Source organism: Vollenhovia emeryi, unplaced genomic scaffold, assembly GCF_000949405.1.
Source record: "Vollenhovia emeryi isolate VEMERY1.0 unplaced genomic scaffold, V.emery_V1.0 DF939154.1, whole genome shotgun sequence".
Classification (NCBI taxonomy): domain Eukaryota; kingdom Metazoa; phylum Arthropoda; class Insecta; order Hymenoptera; family Formicidae; genus Vollenhovia; species Vollenhovia emeryi.
The window spans coordinates 918,195-938,206 of NW_011967212.1; the positions used below are offsets into that span (position 1 = coordinate 918,195).

General features: G+C 46.6%; 1 protein-coding gene across 3 annotated transcripts in view; it reads left to right on the forward strand.

Annotated features, from left to right (window-relative positions):
- Nucleotides 1-20,012, forward strand: part of LOC105565275 (CUGBP Elav-like family member 4) — a 634,883-nt gene continuing 614,871 nt past the window's right edge. For 2 of the 3 annotated variants that reach the window (XM_012018330.1, XM_012018331.1), the window contains exon 1: nt 1-1,354. The gene's annotated coding sequence lies outside the window, so the exon portion shown is untranslated. The remainder of the gene's footprint in view (nt 1,355-20,012) is intronic. The other variant, XM_012018336.1, reaches the window with a different exon arrangement.

Here is a 20,012-nt window from a genome sequence, read left to right on the forward strand (position 1 = left end):
AGAGCGACCGCAGTGTGCACCATCTCCACGTTTTGGTAAAAGAGGCGGCGTCGTTGCCGGAGTGCACGAGTTGTACATCGCCGTTGATCGTACGACGATCAGCTGGAGACGATCAGCAGCTCGTCGTACGGCCCCCCTTCATTTTCCTCCCCCACCCCCCTCCGCCGACGTCACTCTCCTTATCGGATGACTGCGTGAGCTCCGGAGGGATCTCCGCGACGAGACTTGGGACACGCGCGCTCGAGGATCTCGGCCGGATTTTCGCGTCGGTGGGCGAGGACGCGTCGTCGTCCGCACCAGCTCGCGCGATTTTTCCCTCCCGCGGCTGGACCCATCGCGTCCGCTCCGTTTCGCTCCGCTGCGAAGTGACGCGACCCTTTCTTCTTGATGTGTACGACGACGACAACGAGGCGGAGGACGGTCGGTAGTTACGCGGACGACGCTCTCGCCGGCGGTACCAGCGTTCCGGAGTCGAGTGACACCTAGCACGAGGAGGGTTCGTCGCGGGGACAACGGGGTGGCGAGTTCGAAACGGCGATACTTGTCCCGCGTATCGGTGGTGTTGTTATTGATGTTTTGCTCGTGACGTTTGTGTTAAAACGTAACGTGTACTGACCACGCGCGCCGTTGTCGGGCTTTCTGAATTGGACCGCGAGCCTACGAGATTCAGTGCCGGTTTTCCGTTCTCCGTTTTAAGACACGAGAATTTCGCCCCGTCGCGGTGCCCCGCGTGGTGGATTAACTCGACGTTTTTCGCGGACCAGTCGATCGCAGCCGAGATCGGGGACACGTGGAGTCTTGGATCGGATCGCTCTCGACTCACGTGGTCGTCGTACGACCGGCGGCGCTCGTGGTCGTGCGTCCGCGACTCTCGCGTAGTTTAGACTTGTCGCGGGTGATCACGCGGATAGAAGGATCTTCCTCGCGCTCCCGTAGAGCGACAACTCCGGTATTCATGGTGCCTCCGGGCACGCTCGACGTTAATCCGCACGTGAACGTCAACTGTACTCGGTGAGTGTTCGCTTGTTGAGGACAGGCGTTTCGTTTGTGCGCGACGCGACGACGCGTTCCCCATTCTGCCTTCGTCAACGAACGAAGCGTACATGTCACGAATAGAGGGAGAGGGATGACGACGCACGAGCACCGCGATTCCGTTGAAGGGAACAGCGTGGACTCGTGAAGAACGGCGACTGTGCGACTGCGAGAGGCGAGAGGACACGGGGCGGCTCCACTCGTGGCTTGCGACTCTTCGTGGGACTCCCGAGATCCGCAAGCACGCGGAATCAACCAGGCAGCGTGGAGCGCTCGGCGATTGTGTGGCCGCGCGCCGCGGACCTTTATCTTTATCAGCCAGGTACCGATTGTAGCCCACAGCGAAGATTACCTTCCGCAATCCGATTAGCCGATGCCGTGCGATACGCGTATCACGTTCTTTAGCTTTCAATGCGAGGACAGGCAATTTTTGCAGTTTTTTATTTTACGGAGTTACGTCTCTCAGCTCAATAGCAACTTAGTGGCGCCAGTCGAGAAATGAGGAATTTTAATAAGTGTGGAAAAAACCTTTACTGGCAATTCTTTATTATAATAAATCGCAACGTTTCGGCCAGTAATACTGGGCCCTCTTCAGGTAACGAAGTTACAAAAGTACCTACAAATGTCCGAAGAACAGAAAAGCAACATATAAACTAAATTAAGATGAGATCTTGCGTAGCAGAAAATGAAATTTACGTCTCTCACTTTGACGCTGTTGCGTTTAGCGGCGACCGCGGCACCGCGAGAATCGTTTGCTCCGGTTCAGAGCAGTCACTTTCGATCCTCCGCTAAATAAACATCGGTACACCCGTGGGAAGTGTCTGCAATTTACTCCAACTCGTATTATTTATCCGTTCGGCTCAGCCATCCAGATTTCGAGTTGCATAATTGCTATAGGTAAAACTTCTGGGGTGGGAATACTCTATTCTAAAAAGTGTACTATGACGAGCTAATTTCCATCATCACGCGAGTTAACAGGCCCTCAGATTTTCGTATCTCAACAACGACTGATCCGATGAACTTCTAAGTAGACTCAATCGATAGCTTGGGTTCGATTTGCATAATAAAAGTGATTTTATTTTCCTCCTACGTGACCCACGAGTGCACGTATTTAATTACTTGATTATTTGATTATTGTTAAGATTGTCCGATTAGCCCACAGTTGTCCTATAATGTGACGAACTTACAAAATTGTTGATAAAGTATTTCGTTACTTTGCACCTTTTAGAGGAATCAGTCGAACAGTTGGATTTACGTGCTTTAAGGGGATACTGGAGTGACTCTGCACTTTTGGCACCTTTTGATCCTAACTGTCAATTCATGAAAACATTTGTGTAATATACAAATTATGTGGCTTTTGTGTACAGACCGACAGTGTCCCACTATTCAGATTAAGTGAAAGAACAGCATGGTATCGTTGAAATTAAGTTTAGGAGCTTAACAAGAATTCTATAGGTTACCTAACCTATAACTTATTCGAGTGAATAGATTTTTGTCAGGCTTCTAATCGTAATTTCAATGATATCACGCTGTTCTCTCATTTAGTCCGAATAGTGGAACACTGTCGGTTCGTACGCAAAAGCCACATAATTTGTATATTACACAAATGTTTTCACGAATTGACAGTTCTGGGGGCAAAAGGTGCCAAAAGTGCAGGATCACTCCAGCATCCCCTTAAATGGCAGGGAGATGTTAGTTTTCCGCGGGAAGAGCTACTTTGCATTGCTCGCTGTATATATCTATTTATGAAGGGCGCGAAGGATGGAAATGAAAAGGGATAAGTTATTGCGTAGATACTTGACACGATTTATGCTCCGTGGGCTATCCTCGTTTTAATATCCGCCGGCTCGCACGAATTTTACATTTTCTACCTCCACAATTTTACATGACGGCGCGAGCCTCGAAAAAAGATGGCGAAGAACTTCTCGCGGTATGTCGGCCCATTCTTCAGTGACTGCAGCTGCGAGCTTTCGCCGCTTCGCGGGTGCATTCTTGCACCGCCGTTTGTGGGAGCATATTCCAAGTATGTTCAATAAGATTCATATCCGGTGACAAAGGGTGTGCTATTTTTCCGTGACATTGCATGCTTTGAGCATTTTTAAGCGAAACGCGTATTTTTCACGAGTCGAGGCGCAGCATGCTGGTATCTCTTAAGATAATAATGAAATCTATCGGTAATGCTTCACTAACGACACGTATACACAGCCTTGGCCGAATCAGGCACCCTCATTATACTGTACTGAATCCAATATCTGGATAGACTTTTATTGTTTAAAAGTTGTTTACCACATAGAAGCAACGAATGTTCTAGCAAATAGTTTTTAAACGATGCGAATCTCCTTGATATTAGATGTGGTACACGGAGAGAATTTTCTCTTAAAATTTTCCCCTAAAAATCATGCAAGCGTGGGACAACACGGCATTTCGAAGAGTTTTATCAACTTTTTTTGAAATTTTTCCAGTAAAATGTATTTACTGGTAAATTTTCGAAAAGCTCATAAAATTTTTCAAAGTGCCAAGCTGTCCCAAGATTACATAATTTTCAGATAAATTTTACGAAAAAATTCTCCCCGTGTACACAATTATGACAGTACCTAACAATCTCGGCCAAGGCTGTATCCTGTCTGTAAAAGTGCTGCTTTTGTACAAGCGCGAATCTTTAAAACGAACTCTGACGATATGCTAATGATGTATCAGTGGTATAATATCTCCATTTCCGCGTAAATACTCTGGGCATCAAACTCGAGAGGGAAATGGCGGGTGGGCGAAGCTGGGAAAAGTTTAAAGGTTACTGATTTTCGGTCAGATTGAGCGACGTGGTAAGCTATCTCCTTCGGTTTCCGAGCAGTGCGGCAGCGGTAGGTTTACGGATTTCCGAATGAGTTATGTACACGCCCGACGGTGGAAATTGCCGGGTAGAATCGGGAGAATCGGCGCGGCGAGGGTCGATTAAATTTTCGCGTTTTTCGTCGCGTCGCGCGCTCGACGCCCGGGCCGGTGCCACTTGAGTTTTGGTTTTGGCACCGCCTCCAAAAGTGTTTCCCTATATTTGCAATCGAGGCAGGTTACAGCCTGACCCGAATCCTTAAGCTAGACCACGGTCACGGGATGCCTCGGCGAGCAGGCACGTAGTAACCTACACGCCAGGCTGTGCCAGGAGCGTCTTCCTTCCTTCCTCCTTTTCCGCCGCTCGGTTTATTCCCTTCTTTCCCGTGGCCCTCGTCTGAAACTTCGCCTCCTCGCTCTATGCCTCGCAAGAATATACTCGATATAAAAGCGGTCGAATCTAGAGATATTATATGAGTCAAAGGAAGGTTTAAAGCAAGCACGGAATAAACGTATCGAATGAAAATTCTGCGCCCGCCGGTATTGTCTCTCCGTATCAAAATTTGCCTTTTACCGCTATTTCGAAATATCTTCTCGAGCTAGGAGCTTGGTCCAAACGAGATTGGACGTTGTATTTTTTACCGTTAAATTATTCCTCAACATTGAAACCTGTCTATGTCAATTCTGTGAAATCTTCTGACCGACACACAATATCGAATAACGTGCCTCGCAACGGAGAAAATCTAATCTCATTCGTATTATCTCTCTGTTCTACTCTCTATTGAAGCGGTTAAGCTGGGGAGTTTCTTTTTTTTGTTATAACATATCTCGCCGCAATACTTGAAGGGCTCTTCAGTATTCCGGACGCATTTCCAATGCGATGTTGGTAAAGAGTCGCACTTGTTGGCGTCCAGGGACATGGGGACATTGGACGTGGAACACCGAAGAGCCGGTGGAGAAAAGGTAGTAGTGGTAGAGGGCGAGGATCGTACTCGGAGGGACACTGGAAAGCGAAGCGAGTGCGCGGTGGTCAGCCTGGAGGGTCTCTCGGGAGATTTCTGGACCGCAGTCCTAAATCAGGTTTCATTCCCCTGGCGAGTCTCTGGCACCTCGAACCCTTTCTCTATCCCCCTCCCCCCCCCCCTCCTCTCTCGCTCTCTCTCTTTCGCACACATTGAACCTTGCTTGCGATATATTGAACAAAGCATACGAGCGCCAGCTATTTCTTTTTTTCCACGTCTGACAATTTTCCTCGACGTGCCGAGTAGCGTCGAGCGTGGAGAACGTAGAATAGCCCGAGCTGAGGAAATGCTCAAACTTCGCGACATGATAGATTTGACGATCAGTCCTCTATCATCTCGGCTCAATTTTTCGGAAATGGACCGAATGAAAGGCCGTTTATTCTCGCGGACTGGCTTCGGCGGTGTGGTATTATCTCGTGTGCGAATGTGTAAAGTCGAAGGTAATGAGAACGTTGCTATAGCGAAGGATGATCGTTCGACCGGGAGATCTGTACTAGGCACATGCATTATCACAAACGATATCGCCGTAGCGCAGGCGTGGATTATATACACCAACACGGCTATACATTCGAAGACACGTGCGCGTAATAAGATAGCGAGAACACGCTCGGATACGAGACATTGCAGGAACGAAGGGAGGTAATTTCTCGTCTTGTGCAAATAACTTCCTCAATCTTCCTTGGTCTTATCGACAGCTTTGCAGGAGGTGAAGTTAACGCACCTTCGTACATTTATAAATTTTCTACGAGTTCGTGATAATTTGCACAACCATTTTCCCATCTCCTCTTAATTATCAAACGTAATTACATATATAGAATAAAACAACACTTACTTCTATTTGTGGCCAGCACAGATAAGATGGGTTGTTCAGGAGAGAGCGAGGGGGAAACCGCTCCCCAAAATCTTGTACTCCAATGCCCACTAATGTTCAATGGGTATTACTTTATCTTATTATTTTATTTTATCTTATTTATCTTGGTTTATCTTATTTTATCTTATTTTATCTTTATAATGTGGGGATCACGGACTGGCGGGGAACACACATATACTCAATCAGTAAGGAAATATGTATATATTGAGTCTCCCGTATTTTTCCGTGTACAGATTACAAGTTAGATCTTACAGGTTTTGGTTACACCTGTATCCTCGCGTTCCTGCTTTCTTCTCTACTCTCTATCACCGCCTTTCTACTTTCTTCTCTACTCGCTATTCTCACAATTTCTTTCTTATTCTCATTCTCAACTCTCTATCTTCTCAATATCAACCTCGCTCGCAATTCCCTTCGCCTGCTCGTTACGCACCTAACTCTAACTCTATCTTTTCTCTCTTTCTCGCGCGCTTTTTCCCTGTCGCTCGCGTGCAATCGTCACCTTTCTCAATATCGCGCAATCCTCTCGCACACACACATACATACACATTCATACACACGGAGGCTCCGTCACTACAATAATGACCCAGCAAGGCCTAATGCCCAAACTAATGCCCAAAAAATGCCTAGTAATGCCCAGTAATGCCGCAAATCTGTATACCACAATGCTCTCAGCGATTTACCCCTCGGGAGAGGGAAAGAGAGAGAGAGAGAGAGAGAGAGAGAGAAATAAGAATATATATAATACATTAAATATTAACGTACATATAATAAAAATTAATACTCATAAAATAAAAAGTAACACGCACAGACTTAATAAAAAATTACTAAAATTATTTGCATATACGCATGTCTATGGTACAGGTGTCTCCGCGACGTCGCAAAGACGGAGATAACAATTTTGGAAACTCACGAAACAATTCTTGGTACGCGTGTGTCAAAATGTTCCACGTGTGCTCGCAAAGTGCCCGCCGTCATACGTCCGCGGACGCGAGTGCCGGGAACGTAGGACCGCCTTTGTACTATTACGGCCGGAACATTACAGAAAGAGATACTCGCGCTTTCTCCGCGCGCTCCGTTGCTCCGTATGCAACGACGGCGACGGCGACCTACGCCGTTACGCCCATAAACATAGATCAAGCTCAACAATGGCCCGCCGGTAAACGTATTGACATTTTATACTTCCCACCAGCGCTGACTGGTTGCCTCTGCGAACGTCGGTGTGTTACTCAAACTGCGACACCAGGACAAACTGCAGGATACGCTGTCCTCGCCGCGATTCTACGCACGACGAGATGCTAATGGACGAGAACGATACGACGGGCAGATTTATGAATGGTCGCGATCGACGGCGCGCTCCGAGTGTCGTTAGTTTACGGATTCGCGATCGTGGAAGTCGAGATAAGACGAGTGCAATAAAACTGTAACTTCGTAACAAGATGAAGTGTCTCTTCCCGCACCTAGACGATTAATACGTGAATTTTAAATAAGTTCTCGAACAATAACCGAGCGAAAATAGATGTTAATAATTTAATGATATGTTTATTCTAATGAATCGAATTTGTTCTAATAAATCGGAAAATAAACAAAGTTTTTCCGGAACGTTGCGGACCTCAATAGAACCTTTATCAATCGGATATAATACAGGGCCACTATTTCCAATGTCTGTTAACTTTAACCGACCGTTAAAACCGACCTCTTCAGCATAGCCAACCCTGGTGAAAATTTTTCTCAGAATTTTTACACGAATTGATACACTTTTCAGAAATATTGACAAGATAATTTACTTCTTTTCTCGCAATTTTTCATTTGTGTAAATATTCTAAAAAATTTTATTTCTAAAATTTCTCATTCTATAATATTTGAAAATTCGATCGTTCTATAATTTCTAAAAAAATATTTTAAACTTTATTAAATCTTATAAGATTACGTCTGAAATTATACAGTAAAAAGTCTCAGAGGATATCAGAATTCATACATATGAATAATTCTAGAAAAGATATTAAACTTTCTCGACACTTCTGTAAAGTACCAATTTGTATTAAAAAATCTGAAAAATTCTGAAATTTACATAAAAATTTTAAAAAATTATATGAAAAATTCTCATTAGGAAACTTTAAAACTTCTAACTGAACGTATAAGTCGTCGATCCTAAGTGTTTTTCATATCCATGATTCTGCACCTTTTGCACCTAGAACTGTCAATTCATGAAAACATTTGTGCAATATACAAATTATGTGAACATTTTTGTGTTCCACAAACCGACAGTGTTCCACCAATCGGATTAAATAAGAGAATAAGTGCGTGGTAAAGAGAGAGTCACATGTTTGAGTTATATATTTTTACTCTATCTTCACAATATTTCTCAGTGCTTAACTTTAACAATATTTCTTACAAATGTTGCGAAACACCTTTTTCGCGAAACTTTTGTTAGTATCTCATGTTATTATTTACGCGATTTGCCCGCGTGTATACGCGTGTAATCTCACTCGGACATCCTATGCTATTATTTTGCGCAAATGGTATTGAATCAGATTGATAGTCGATAATCCCTCTCGACGCAAGGGAAGATACCTCGCTGAGCGGTTGTTAACCTGATTCTAAACCATATGGCTGATATTGGGTTAATATGGTGAAAGTTCTCGGAGGGAACTTCTCATAGAAGTGTGTTACGGGAACAGCGACGTCTGAACGTAACGTAGCGTTCTACTTAGGGCGCGTGATATTAAAGCGAGTAGATAAGGGCGGCGCACAGTCAGACGTGGCATACGTATCAGTGCGTTGTCACGTTTTTGCGATTTTTCCCACGAGTCTTTTTTTTCATTTATGTCATATTGTCTTTGTAGAACTTTCATTTCTGGCGTATCAGCGTGCAAAGTTGTCACGTTTCTGAGATAACTTCGTGACGATATTTTAAGGAAGACTTTAACTCTTGGCGCGTTGTTTTTGATTCGGTGAGCAAATTAGTTACAAGCAAATATCCATTAGGAATCCCATGCTCTTACATAACTTTAAACAATCGCGCGAGTGTTACTTGAGCACCAATATGTTGCAAATGTTAGCGCAAGATTGCGTCATTATAAACTCTCTTAATCTCGCACGGAAGGAAAGGTAACCTGTGCTGGCGGAGGGTTAAATATTTATCACAGTCACGCGCACCGCATTATTCACGCCAGACCTTCGGGCATGGTGTTATTTCTTTGGTAGACTTAATTTAGAAATAACAGGATTCCAACTCACGAATGTTTAGAAAATTTCTCGATCGATCACATTATTCGCGAGTGCGTTACGTACGGGTTCTATCTCTTTATCGTTGCACGTGATATTTTTCCATTTTATATATGTCTAATAATGCAAGAAACATTTATTTATAAAGATTCTGCGATATCGTACACGCTAGCAGCGATGTAAAAAAAAACAAGCAGAGATGGGGAAAGGGATGAGCGAAGGGCTGCGAGTTTCTTATCTATTATATATAGACATAAAGCGAGAAATCTCACACATCGAAAGCAATTTGTACGATTAAATGTATGACGCTTTGAATGTATCTAAATCAAATAACACGCAATACTCGCCTAGATGAGAAGAAGAATATGAATCGAGGCGCATTTAAACTCGTCTCAACGTGATGCATGTGTAACGTGACGAAGAGATTCCGTTGTTAATTGCGGAAGGCACGAAAAATTGCATTTTCCAAGTATTTATTGTATGTTCTAGGACAATATTTGAAAATGTATTGTGAAGCATTTGTCGCGAGGCTACGACGTGTGATTTTTCACGAGATATTATCTCCGTCACAGGACAGAAATTGTTAAATACGGAAGAAGTGTGAAAACTAAGGGATGCTTATACCGGATACCTTCTGCTATTCGCGACGGGGGGAATATCTGTGGTAAATCGCCGTTTATTTCGGCGCGATAAAAATCTAGCCGATGCGTTAGGGTTAGAATGACGCCTTGAATTTTTGAGATAACGTATCGCGCGTTATATCGGAACCGGCCGTAAAACTGTGACAACGGCAGGTGACGGAGGAAAGTTTTCTTCACGCCGTGTGGCCCTTCAGCTGTTCACGTCGGATCCGTTTACGCCGGTCGGGGAAAATGTTTTCGAATACCACAAGTTGGAATAGGCTGCCGTCGACGGTGGAAACGGTGCCAAAATCTCAAGAGAAACGCGCCCGTGCTTCCCCCTTCCCCTCCCCCTCCCCCCCCCGCCTTTGGCTCGACGTATCCTCCCTTTCCGACCGTCCCCGCGCCCCTCTTCCCGCCGCGGCCTCGCCTCGCTTTGTTATGTTAATTGTTTCAAACTCGGGGCATCATCGCTACGTTTATTTTCCATTCTCGTCGCCTTCCTTCCTCTCTTCCGCGCCCGGCACACACTCGCCGGCCTCCGTCGGCACAAAGCCTCGTTTTCGTCCTGGGCTATTGAGCCACGAAGAATACGCCCTTTGTTGAGCAACATCCTCCTTTCGGATATCACTTCTGATGGTCGTTTAATCATATTTTATTCTCCAAGGAAATACCGCCCTTTACATTTTATCGAAACGTAATGTATCTTGGATTTTACGCGTACATTTCGCTTCACGTGTACCGCGCGAAATAAAATACGTAAATTCGGAATCGGCACGGGCGACGTGGCTCGCGCGTACGAGGAAGAGTGAGATTGTATGAATTGCATTCGCGTAAGTACATTCCAATCCGATGCGAATCTCTTTGTTCGGCCGCGCGCGCGCGCGCGCGCGGGTATTTTTCTCTTTTCCCCCCCCCCTCATATTTCTCGTTCGTTTCAAGTCGTGACGGCTGCGCACCCGTGGCACTCCATATATTTTAATGCCTACGCCGTGGAATGCGGACGAAACAGTTATTACAGTTTTAATTAAACGAAAATCATATCATTCCATACATACTTGATAGTAGTCTGGCTACTGTGGGACGTGCTGATGCATTCAGCGTAGCTGCATGGCGCGCAACATCCCCGATGGTTTTCTGTTTCAAATATTGTATGCCTACTACATCCTCTGGGAGGTCGCCGCTGCCAACTTTCGCAGCACCTCCGCGAGGCTCGTGGTCGCTGTAATTTTTATTCTCCGTTTGCATCGGGAACAGTCGGTTTTAAATGGACGCGCGAAAAACACGTTGTTATTTAATGCAAGACTTTTAAGGTTAGGTATTAAGGTTAGGTTTCCTCTAACTTATTTAAGTGAATAGATTTTTTCCTAGGCTTCTAAACTTAGTTTCAACGATACCGTGCTGTTCTCTCATTCAGTCCGAATAGTGGGACACCGTGGGTCTGTACGCATAAGCCTCATAATTTGTGTATTACACGGATATTTTCACGAATTGACAGTTCGAGATGCAAGAAGTGCAAAAGGTGCAGAATCACTCCAGCATCCCCTTACATATTCATTATAAGGTGTACATATATGCCTTAGTTAGACGTGTCCTATTGAAATTCTCATATTGTAACGTAATATCCATGGCAAACCGCAAATATTGAAGGAATTTTGTGTGTAGCATTCTGGAATATTTTATGTACGCAAAATATGCCGGTAATGGGTCTTTCATCTTTGAATAGGCATACCTCGATATCTTTATAGGAAGGCCTCGGCCGCGGTATGTGGAGTACGAGAGGTATTTACGTTACGGCCATAAATTCAAACGACGTCTCAAAACGAGGTTAGAAATACGGCTGGAGGCCGTTTTCGCATGCATATCGTTTTTCCTGTCGTGCGTAAAATCGCCGGACTGCCTGTTTCGATCTGAAAGCTGTTGGCCGCCACTCTAGATATCGCGGGAACAAATGGAATCCTGAAATATGCGCGTAACGGTAATATTTTAAACAAGCTTTAATATTTAGAAGCCCGCGAGCTCGGGCCAGCGAGATGTATTATCGGCATGAAACTTAGAGACGGTTAAACAAGACCCTTTGTTACGGGGACGTAAGATTTAATAGCCTCGCAACCAGACGAAGACAGGACTCGCGCTGTGTTCTCACGTTGTAGCTTATGCTCGGTAGCCGCATCATTTAGCAAGATACACCAAGCCCAGGTGCGCTCGTCCCTGTTGCTCGTCTCGTTAATTCGAATTCTGGCTTCTTGGACGGAACTGTGCCGTAATTTGAAAGCTTCGTAACGGGCTTGCGGGGTCTTAGTAAGGTGTAGTGTTCGGTCAGCCGGCTTCCCCAGTCTTCCAGCAAGGTCACGTTGTCTCTCTTCGGCTTCGCCTCCCTCTCTCCCTCCCTCTCTCCCTCCCTCTCTTGTTTCATCGTCTTCGGAGAGCGAGGGAGATGGACGGAGAGCGAGCGGCTCCTTTGGTCTTTCCCGTAAGGGATGACCGCAGGATCTCGGGCGGGCTATCGACTTGGCTTAGGCTCCGCCTGTGCGGGAGAAGGGTAAAGGAAGACTGGGGTTTGGTTGGTAGTCTGATGTTGTGTAACGGACGGCCTGGCTAACACCAAAGATGTCAGCATAGCATAATATTATCCTAGATGCCTCGCAGTTCGGAATTTACTCCGAGATACATAAGCCCGTGGTTAGCTAATACCGGCGCTTCCTCGACCTCTACATCCTAGAAGTTGCCCGCTCGTATTAGGGGGGAGGGGGGAGAGAGAGAGAGGGAAGGAATAACCCTCCTTTCGATATTCGGCCATCCCGTGCATAATCGATCACGAACGTTAGCAGAGCGAAAACAGGCCTGGGGAGACTTTCGTGACCGGTCGCGACGTTACGTGTCGTATGGGATTTAGTGCGTATTGCGAAGGGTGTAATATCGATCCTTGGGCGCAGGCGGAATTGCCGTTCCGCCGCGAGAGAGATGTAATGGGTCCTGTATACCCCATAGGTAGGTTGGTGGAGGTGTTGGGATAAAACTGCGAATTATTGGAAAGCGGGAATGCGGGTCTGTTTCGAAGCGACGTGTCGGACGCAAGAGTGCGCGCAGGACGTATTATCTCGCCCGCAGTTCAATAGAATGGACCGAAACAAAGCGGGCCACCGAGCAAAATAATGCCGACGTTCAGGGGACCAGGAACTAACTGAGAAAAGGGATCTTGGTACCATTGTGTACGGGCGCGTAGATATTTATAGATGGCGAACGCGTGTTGGTAAACGCGTGAGACCGTGTGAGTGGAAAATGAGAAGGTCTACGTGAGGGTGCTACCCACAAGGAGTGGAAACAATGGGGGAAATAAAATGAAGCTTAGGACCGAGATAGGGAGCAATCGCGAGGTAGAGAAAGAGAGAGAGAGAGAGAGAGAGAGAGAGAGAGAGAGAGAGAGAGAGAGAGAGAGAAAGAGCGCGCGCGAAGGTCGGAACGTGCTTTTATTCAAGATAACGCGAGAGGGAAATAGAGCCGGAACTAAATGGAAAGTTAGAGCCGCGAAAAGCGAAGCTCCTTCCTTTGACTTTTCTTCCATCGCGAAAGCAGATATTACCTTCGAGAGACGGAGGGGGCGAGTAACGGCACGCGTAACAACTTTTTAATTCACACCGCGAGTCGGATATAACGAACAACATGCCACCTGCAGCGCGCATCGACTGTATGAATTGAATCGTTACCCTCGAACATTACTTAGGAATCAAGGTGTGCGGCTGCAAGTGGCGAACACGGTTTACGTGCCGTGGCGCTTTTGCTTTCAATTCCACTTCCAAACTTTTCCACCCGCCGCACGCTGCTCTCAAACAAACCGCACCGAACCGCCTATTTGTTTCTCAACGGGACACGACATTCGTGCGGCACGTTTTAATGCGGCAAGAAGATATTCTCCGGCACGCACGCGTTCGACTTTATTATCATTGTCAGCGCGTAATCGCAGCGCGCCGCACACTGTCGTCAAAGACTTTGATAATGGAGTTTCCGTTCGCGCCGTGGACTCTAAATTTGTATGCTAGAGCGCTTCATTGTTATCTAAGCATCGGTAGCCGAAAAACGGATAGTCGCGAAAAGCGCTTGTCGAGTCTTCGTTATCTTGGAATAACTAGTTTTACTTCAGTACGATTAAATTAAAGAGATCGCGATGATTGCGCAAAGAGACGAGTAGACAGGATAAACGCAAGGACACGTGCGGGAGTAAAGCCGGACGACGACCCCGGTCACCCCAGCTCTCTCTCTCTCTCTCTCCTTCTCTTCCGCCTTGCTCACGTCACTGGCATAACCACCCTTGGCTCCGATCAATCTGGCGTCTGCTCTGCCATCGTCGCCTTTGGTTGCCTGCGCTACTCTGCGTTGGACCGAAGCAAGTGCCCCTCGTACATCAATGTGTCTCGAACCTACTACGATGATCAACTGTCAAAATCGGTAATCTGCAAGCGGCGTTCCTGTCCGTCTACGAAATCGATGACGGATAGTTAGGGCCGGTCAAAGATATTGCTAAGGACGTCCGTATATAAACGACCGAGATATATAGATAGATCGCTGTAGGACTGGCGACGTCGGGCTTAATCATCCTCGACAGTGCTTTATCGAGATGGCTCGAGATATGTTACACACGAGCGCGTGATTAATTATCTGTTTAACGATACGTTGTAACAAAATGTCTTGCTTATACAATTTTTTATTCTGCGTCTTTTAGAACAGGTTGTTCCAACCTCTTGGTAAGTTAACTAGTAGTTAAATCATGCGTATGTCTTTGTTTTTCCTTTAAATTAAAAAAACAGATAGACATATAATATTTAACTGTTAGTTGGCTTACCAAGAGGTTGGAAGAACCGACCCTTAGTCATTTGTTTTATGAATTTTGTTATTCTTTCCTTTCTTAAAGTTTAATATCCGCCTCGTACAAAATTGCGACACAAGTGACAAGAGTTTCCGCTACCTCTTCGCAACGCTTTTCGGGCCATCTATCAAAAGAAACGAGACCGCGATTAAACCGCAGAATATCGTACGTTTTCCATTAGGATCCTCTATCGCCCGCAATGCTTTGATAATGTCTTCCAAGTGCGATCGTTCATTCTCTCGGGGCGCGGGTCAGATATTCGATAAAAATTCGTCCGATCCCGTGAAGGCAGCCGCGTGCAGCTCGCTAGCACGATAGCGCGATTTCATACGCGTTTGCAGTTGGTGCGAGGCCAGACCGACGTCGGGGAAAGGTTGGCTGGCCAGCCAGCCCGGCCTGCCGCAGTTGGCCATCCGTGAACGGCAGTTCGCTTTTTGGCCGGTACGACCGGACAGAAATGTTGTTTAGCTTGATTGAACTTTCGCGGTGCCGGGGGTCGACTTTCAAAGCAACGCGGCACAGCGCTGTCTGTACCGCCGCCACCTATCCACCTGCGCAAACCTCTGATCTCTTCTCTGTCATTCACCGTGCATTCCGGTCTCGCCTGCTTACTCTTTTTTTATCGCGCACGCATTGAAACTTACCCGCAGCAACCGCGCAATTTTCTCGACGTCCTTGTACCGCCGATTACAACAGCGTTTTCCAATCCTTTTTTTATCATGAGGAAAATATTATTCCGCTCTCCGTCCATTTTAAATTCTACAAAATTTACTGATATTTCGACATTTCTTCTTTTAAATTTGAAAATATTCATTTTGACTTTGAAGTAAATAGCGTTAATGAAATTACCGAGGGCGAAACCGCTGACCAAAATCTTGTACACCAATGCCCACTAATGCCCAGTGGGCATTGCTTTATCTTATTATCTTATTTTATCTTATTTTATCTTTTGCCGCAAATCTGTACACCACAATGCCTTCAGCGGTTTCCCCCTCGGAAATTACACTATGAATAGTTGGCACATACGTTTAATGAATTATAGCTTTACTATATTGAACAGTGATTGAGTTCAAATTAATTAATTGAATCGATATAAGACTTGTTCGTACTTGCGGCTCGAATGAAACTTTATTGCCATTTTCTACTTTTATTCCTCTGAAAATCTGGGATTACAACATCGCGCTAAAATGAAGTCTGGAATTGCAAAGCGCCCTTCCAGGAGCACGTAGCATCCACCATGGCCAGACTTCTCGATCCCTCATACGTGAAGCGCATAAAGGGTGGCGATAAGATCGGGATGAAGTTCGCCGAAAGCATCAGAGAGATAGATTCTCCGGGAGGCTCGATATTACTTGCACACTTTACGCATACGAAGTAATCCGTACGCGTGGAGGCGGCATATTGAGCGAGGCATCAACCCCCTCTTCTCGCACGCGGGAACCGCAGAGAGATCTCGTCTCGGAAGGAGCTTGCCTCGGTTTACTGAGAGAGCGAAGTAATGGGCAACCTTTGTCGCTAATACTATTTATCTGGGACCAGACCACGCGACCCGGCGCGACGCGGCGGTTCGCCTCTTGGCGGGCGGTGCGTTAACGCAAACGGCACGGAGACGCGGCTCACCAAGATCAACGGCATTCATATTGAACGAGGCGCAGGTTCTGAATATTCATGCCACCGTGTAGGGCGAACGTCGCCGGCTGCAAGGCGGAGACGGCGAAGGGGTAGAGGCGCGGACTTAGCCGTCGCCGTGCAGAGGGGTAAAACGCGCCTTAATGCCTCGGTGATGTGAGCAAAACATGCCGCATGGTTGTTACTCATACGACGCAAAGGATTCGCGTTCTACAACGTCGTATACAGGGTGGCTGATACGACGATGCGATAACCTTTAGTATTCGCCCCGTCCTGGGTGGGGGATGGGACAGAGATGCCGTACGAATTAATTAACAATTGTTTTTCCCATACTGACACTTGTTGTACATTTCCTTGGGCTTTAGCAAAATTGGAAAGTGTCGAGTATTAGCGATTACTTCGCGTCGAGTACGTTACTGACGGTTAGCAAAAGCAACATTTATCTAGTCAGATTGTCATCTTATCGCTGCTGCCGTATTCCTATGTATATCCAATGCAGACACGAACGACTTGCTGGCAAATCCGAAAGAACAAACGCATCCTTCGCGTGTAGCCTTGCGTGTACGTTCTGCTGCGGAGAGGGGGGGAGGGGGCGAAATTATCTATTGATTTTGAATGGGTGGCCACTATGGCGGATTAGGCTGACCAGCAGGTTGCGGTGATTGAGGCTGTGTCTGGCCTTCTGCCCCGGCCGTCCGCCAGCTTTATCATGCGCTCCCACCATTGGCGCGGAACACGTGTAATCAGCCGCCGATCAGCCAAACATGAGGGCCAAGCCGGCCGCATATTATTTTGCGGTCGGCCGCGGCTTACGGGTAAACGCGGGAAAAATTTATAGCCCCGGGGAGGAGGGATCCGCTGGAAGAGAACAGCGGGCCGCGATCAAATATCCCGCAAAACTTGAAGTTTTCCCGGGGTCGAGTTAGATTAAGTTGGAAACATATGGATACTCTATATGAAACTTTGTTACACGCGAGCACTTTAATCAGGAACTTTATCGAGCGAAAACGTGCCTCCCCGCAAAATTGATCGCGCCGAAGATCTGGTCTCGTCGTCGCGATCTGTCAAATATTAATCAAAATAGAATAGTATCGCGCGCAGAACCACGCGGTTCATTTTTACTGGCGCGTCTACTAATGGATTATACGCATAAAAGTTTTAAAGACCAATCTCGCAGAAACGCTCCTCAAATTGTCACTGCAAAATGATCCGATCGATTGCTCAAGCACGAGTTTCGTTGGCTCGAATAGATTTTTCTCAGATAGATTGGTTTCGAGGGCGGAAGGGCAGGGACGTCGTGAAATCGTCCGGGAGCGGAAGCGGAGACGCGAAATCACGGCGCCGCGAACGAACCGCACGTGAGATAAACGTTTCCCCGCCGCGCCGCGCCGGAGAACTGTCCGCTGATTTATTGGGCAAATTAAAGAACTTTCCAGTCGGCATTCCTAACCCTTCCCGCTCTTGTTCTACAAAGTGGCTCTAATTAAAAGACTATAAAGAGTCAGCCGCCACGTAACGGCGGCGAGGGCTCACGTACGGTGGATGTAGTACCGCTCGATGGGCAGAGAGCGGATTGTGGGGAAGAATGGAGTGTCTGGGCGAGCATGGACGTTTCTTTCATGTCTGACCGTCGGTGTAACGCGCTCGGATGGAAGGGTTGTTTAAAGGTGGAGCGGCCGGCATGCATTCCCGACTCGCAGATACGACGAGGAGGGGCCTGGGGAGGCAGGGCTGCGCGCACGTTAACCGGTCTCTCCAATTATCTGTACGTCGGTTCGCGAGTAACGATTGCATAACAGGATTCTATTGTTTAACCGTTAATTTTTACGGCGTGCGACCACTGCGAGCCTTCGAGCGACGGCGGCACGCGAGGCGGCATGCCGTTAACTCGCAAGAACGTTTCCTCCCCTAAATCTTCAATTTCTTTCACCGTTACGCCAGTCGCGGGATATTCGGCCCCTCCTCCCCCGTGTACTTTCAAGATAATTCTATCGTTCGGAAGAACGTATCTCCGTACGCAACCGTGTATCTTCCGCGCGGGAAACACGTTAGCGGAAAAAAGGTTTTCGCAATTCTTAATTCAGTTATCGAGGATCGATGTGGGGAAAGTGCCGTATTTTATGCGTCAGCGTGAAAACAGGTGGAGGCTGCCTCGTGCAGTTTCGTTCGCTTACCTGCAATTTCCACAGTCTAGAAAGAACGCTTGTACAAAGATCGCCTGATTGATGCACAGTTTTCAGAGATGCAACGTCATAAAAGAGATAAATTTATTGTTACAGTTCTTTATAATTACTTAGAAAATCGTTGTTATGACGATCGTTGTCGTATTTCTTTCTAAATTGACCAATGTTCTTAGTTTCATCATAATTTCCATCCGTTATAAGTAAATTAACGACAAGAATGCCATAATTAATTAATTACATTGTAGACTTTAGCGATATCGTTAGATACCAATGTACGAGATGTAATTGATATAGCGACCCAAAATTTGCAGACGTGTTCTTGCATGAATTTGAAGCTGATGTCTTCTTAGCGAGACTATCAATAATTTCTGAACTAGTTTCCTGTGAATCGAGGATGCGAGGACAGGTATAAGAAAAAATCACAAACTCCAATTGAATATCGGTAATAAATTTTATTTCAACGTTTTTGTAAATCACGCGTCAGGATACAAGATATGAAAAATTAGAGAAAGTTGGCGACTTGTCGCGTTTTCACCAAGGAAAGATCGATTCCGAATCAGTCAAAGAATTCGTCCGAAAATATTGGTCCGTGTGGCTCACAACACTCACGTGTTGTAGACGACATTACGCTGCGGCGTTGATCGAAAATATCCTCTAGAAACACGCCGGCGTTACGATGCTTTTAAGGGCAGCGATCCGACGCCTTCCTCTTTAATGAGACGAGCGACAGGGCTGTGCGCAGAAGAGAGGGAGGAAGATGTTCTCTCGGTTGCCCATGTCCCGTGGGGTAGGTTGATGCTGCGTATACCTACTATCTCCTTTCGGGAGCGCCGGGGGAGATGGAACGAGATGGAACAGTCACGATGAGACGGGGACGGGACGAGGCGCGTTGGTTCGAATAAGAGACAGATCTATAGCACGGGGGTCTCGCCGGGGATGAAGGAGGAAAGCAAGCAAGCACAGGCAAGGAAGCAAGGCAGGCAGGCAGGCAGGCAGGCAGGCAGGCAGGCAGGCAGGCAAGCAAGCAAGCAAGCAAGCAAGGCAGGCTTGCGAAACGTTACCTATAGCAGTAGGCCGTGGCTGTATTGATCAAGACGAGGCGGGACGGCGGAGCCTCCCTACGCCTCTATTTCCGTTGTTGGCCCTGTTCTTGCCTCTCCTCGCGCCTACGAGGAGGAGGGTCTTGTTCCTTCGATCCCCTGTTCCACGCTGCCCTTCTTTTCTTTGGTACTGACCGCAACCTCCGTGCTTCCACTGCTGGGGGCGATACGCCGCCATCGCCGATACCAACAGTAGGCAATCTCTCACGATCAACATCAGCGAGGGTGGTCTTCTAAAATCTACCCGTTTTCGGATGCCCAGACCGCGGGGGAGAGAGCGCTTCTGGTGCTCTCTCTCTGTTTTTCTCGCCTCATCGATTTTTCTCCTCCTCGCTGTATTCACGCCGTGAATAATTTACGCGGATAATTTTGTACCGATTTTTCCCCGAGTCGCACCTTCCGTTTGATTGCTTAGGTCCTTGAGTCAAGTTTGATGTTTCCGCATCATTGCGCCGTTTCAGGAGCCTATTATTTATAGATGACCTGTTCAGATAAAGGATCTTCGGTTCGATGCATCTCCAGCGGAGTGGAGTTTATCAATTTGTCACGCGAAAGAAGAGCGCACACACAAAATCGAATTTAATAAATTATATTTATACACATTTATACAAGGATATCGGTTGTACATTCCTCTTATATA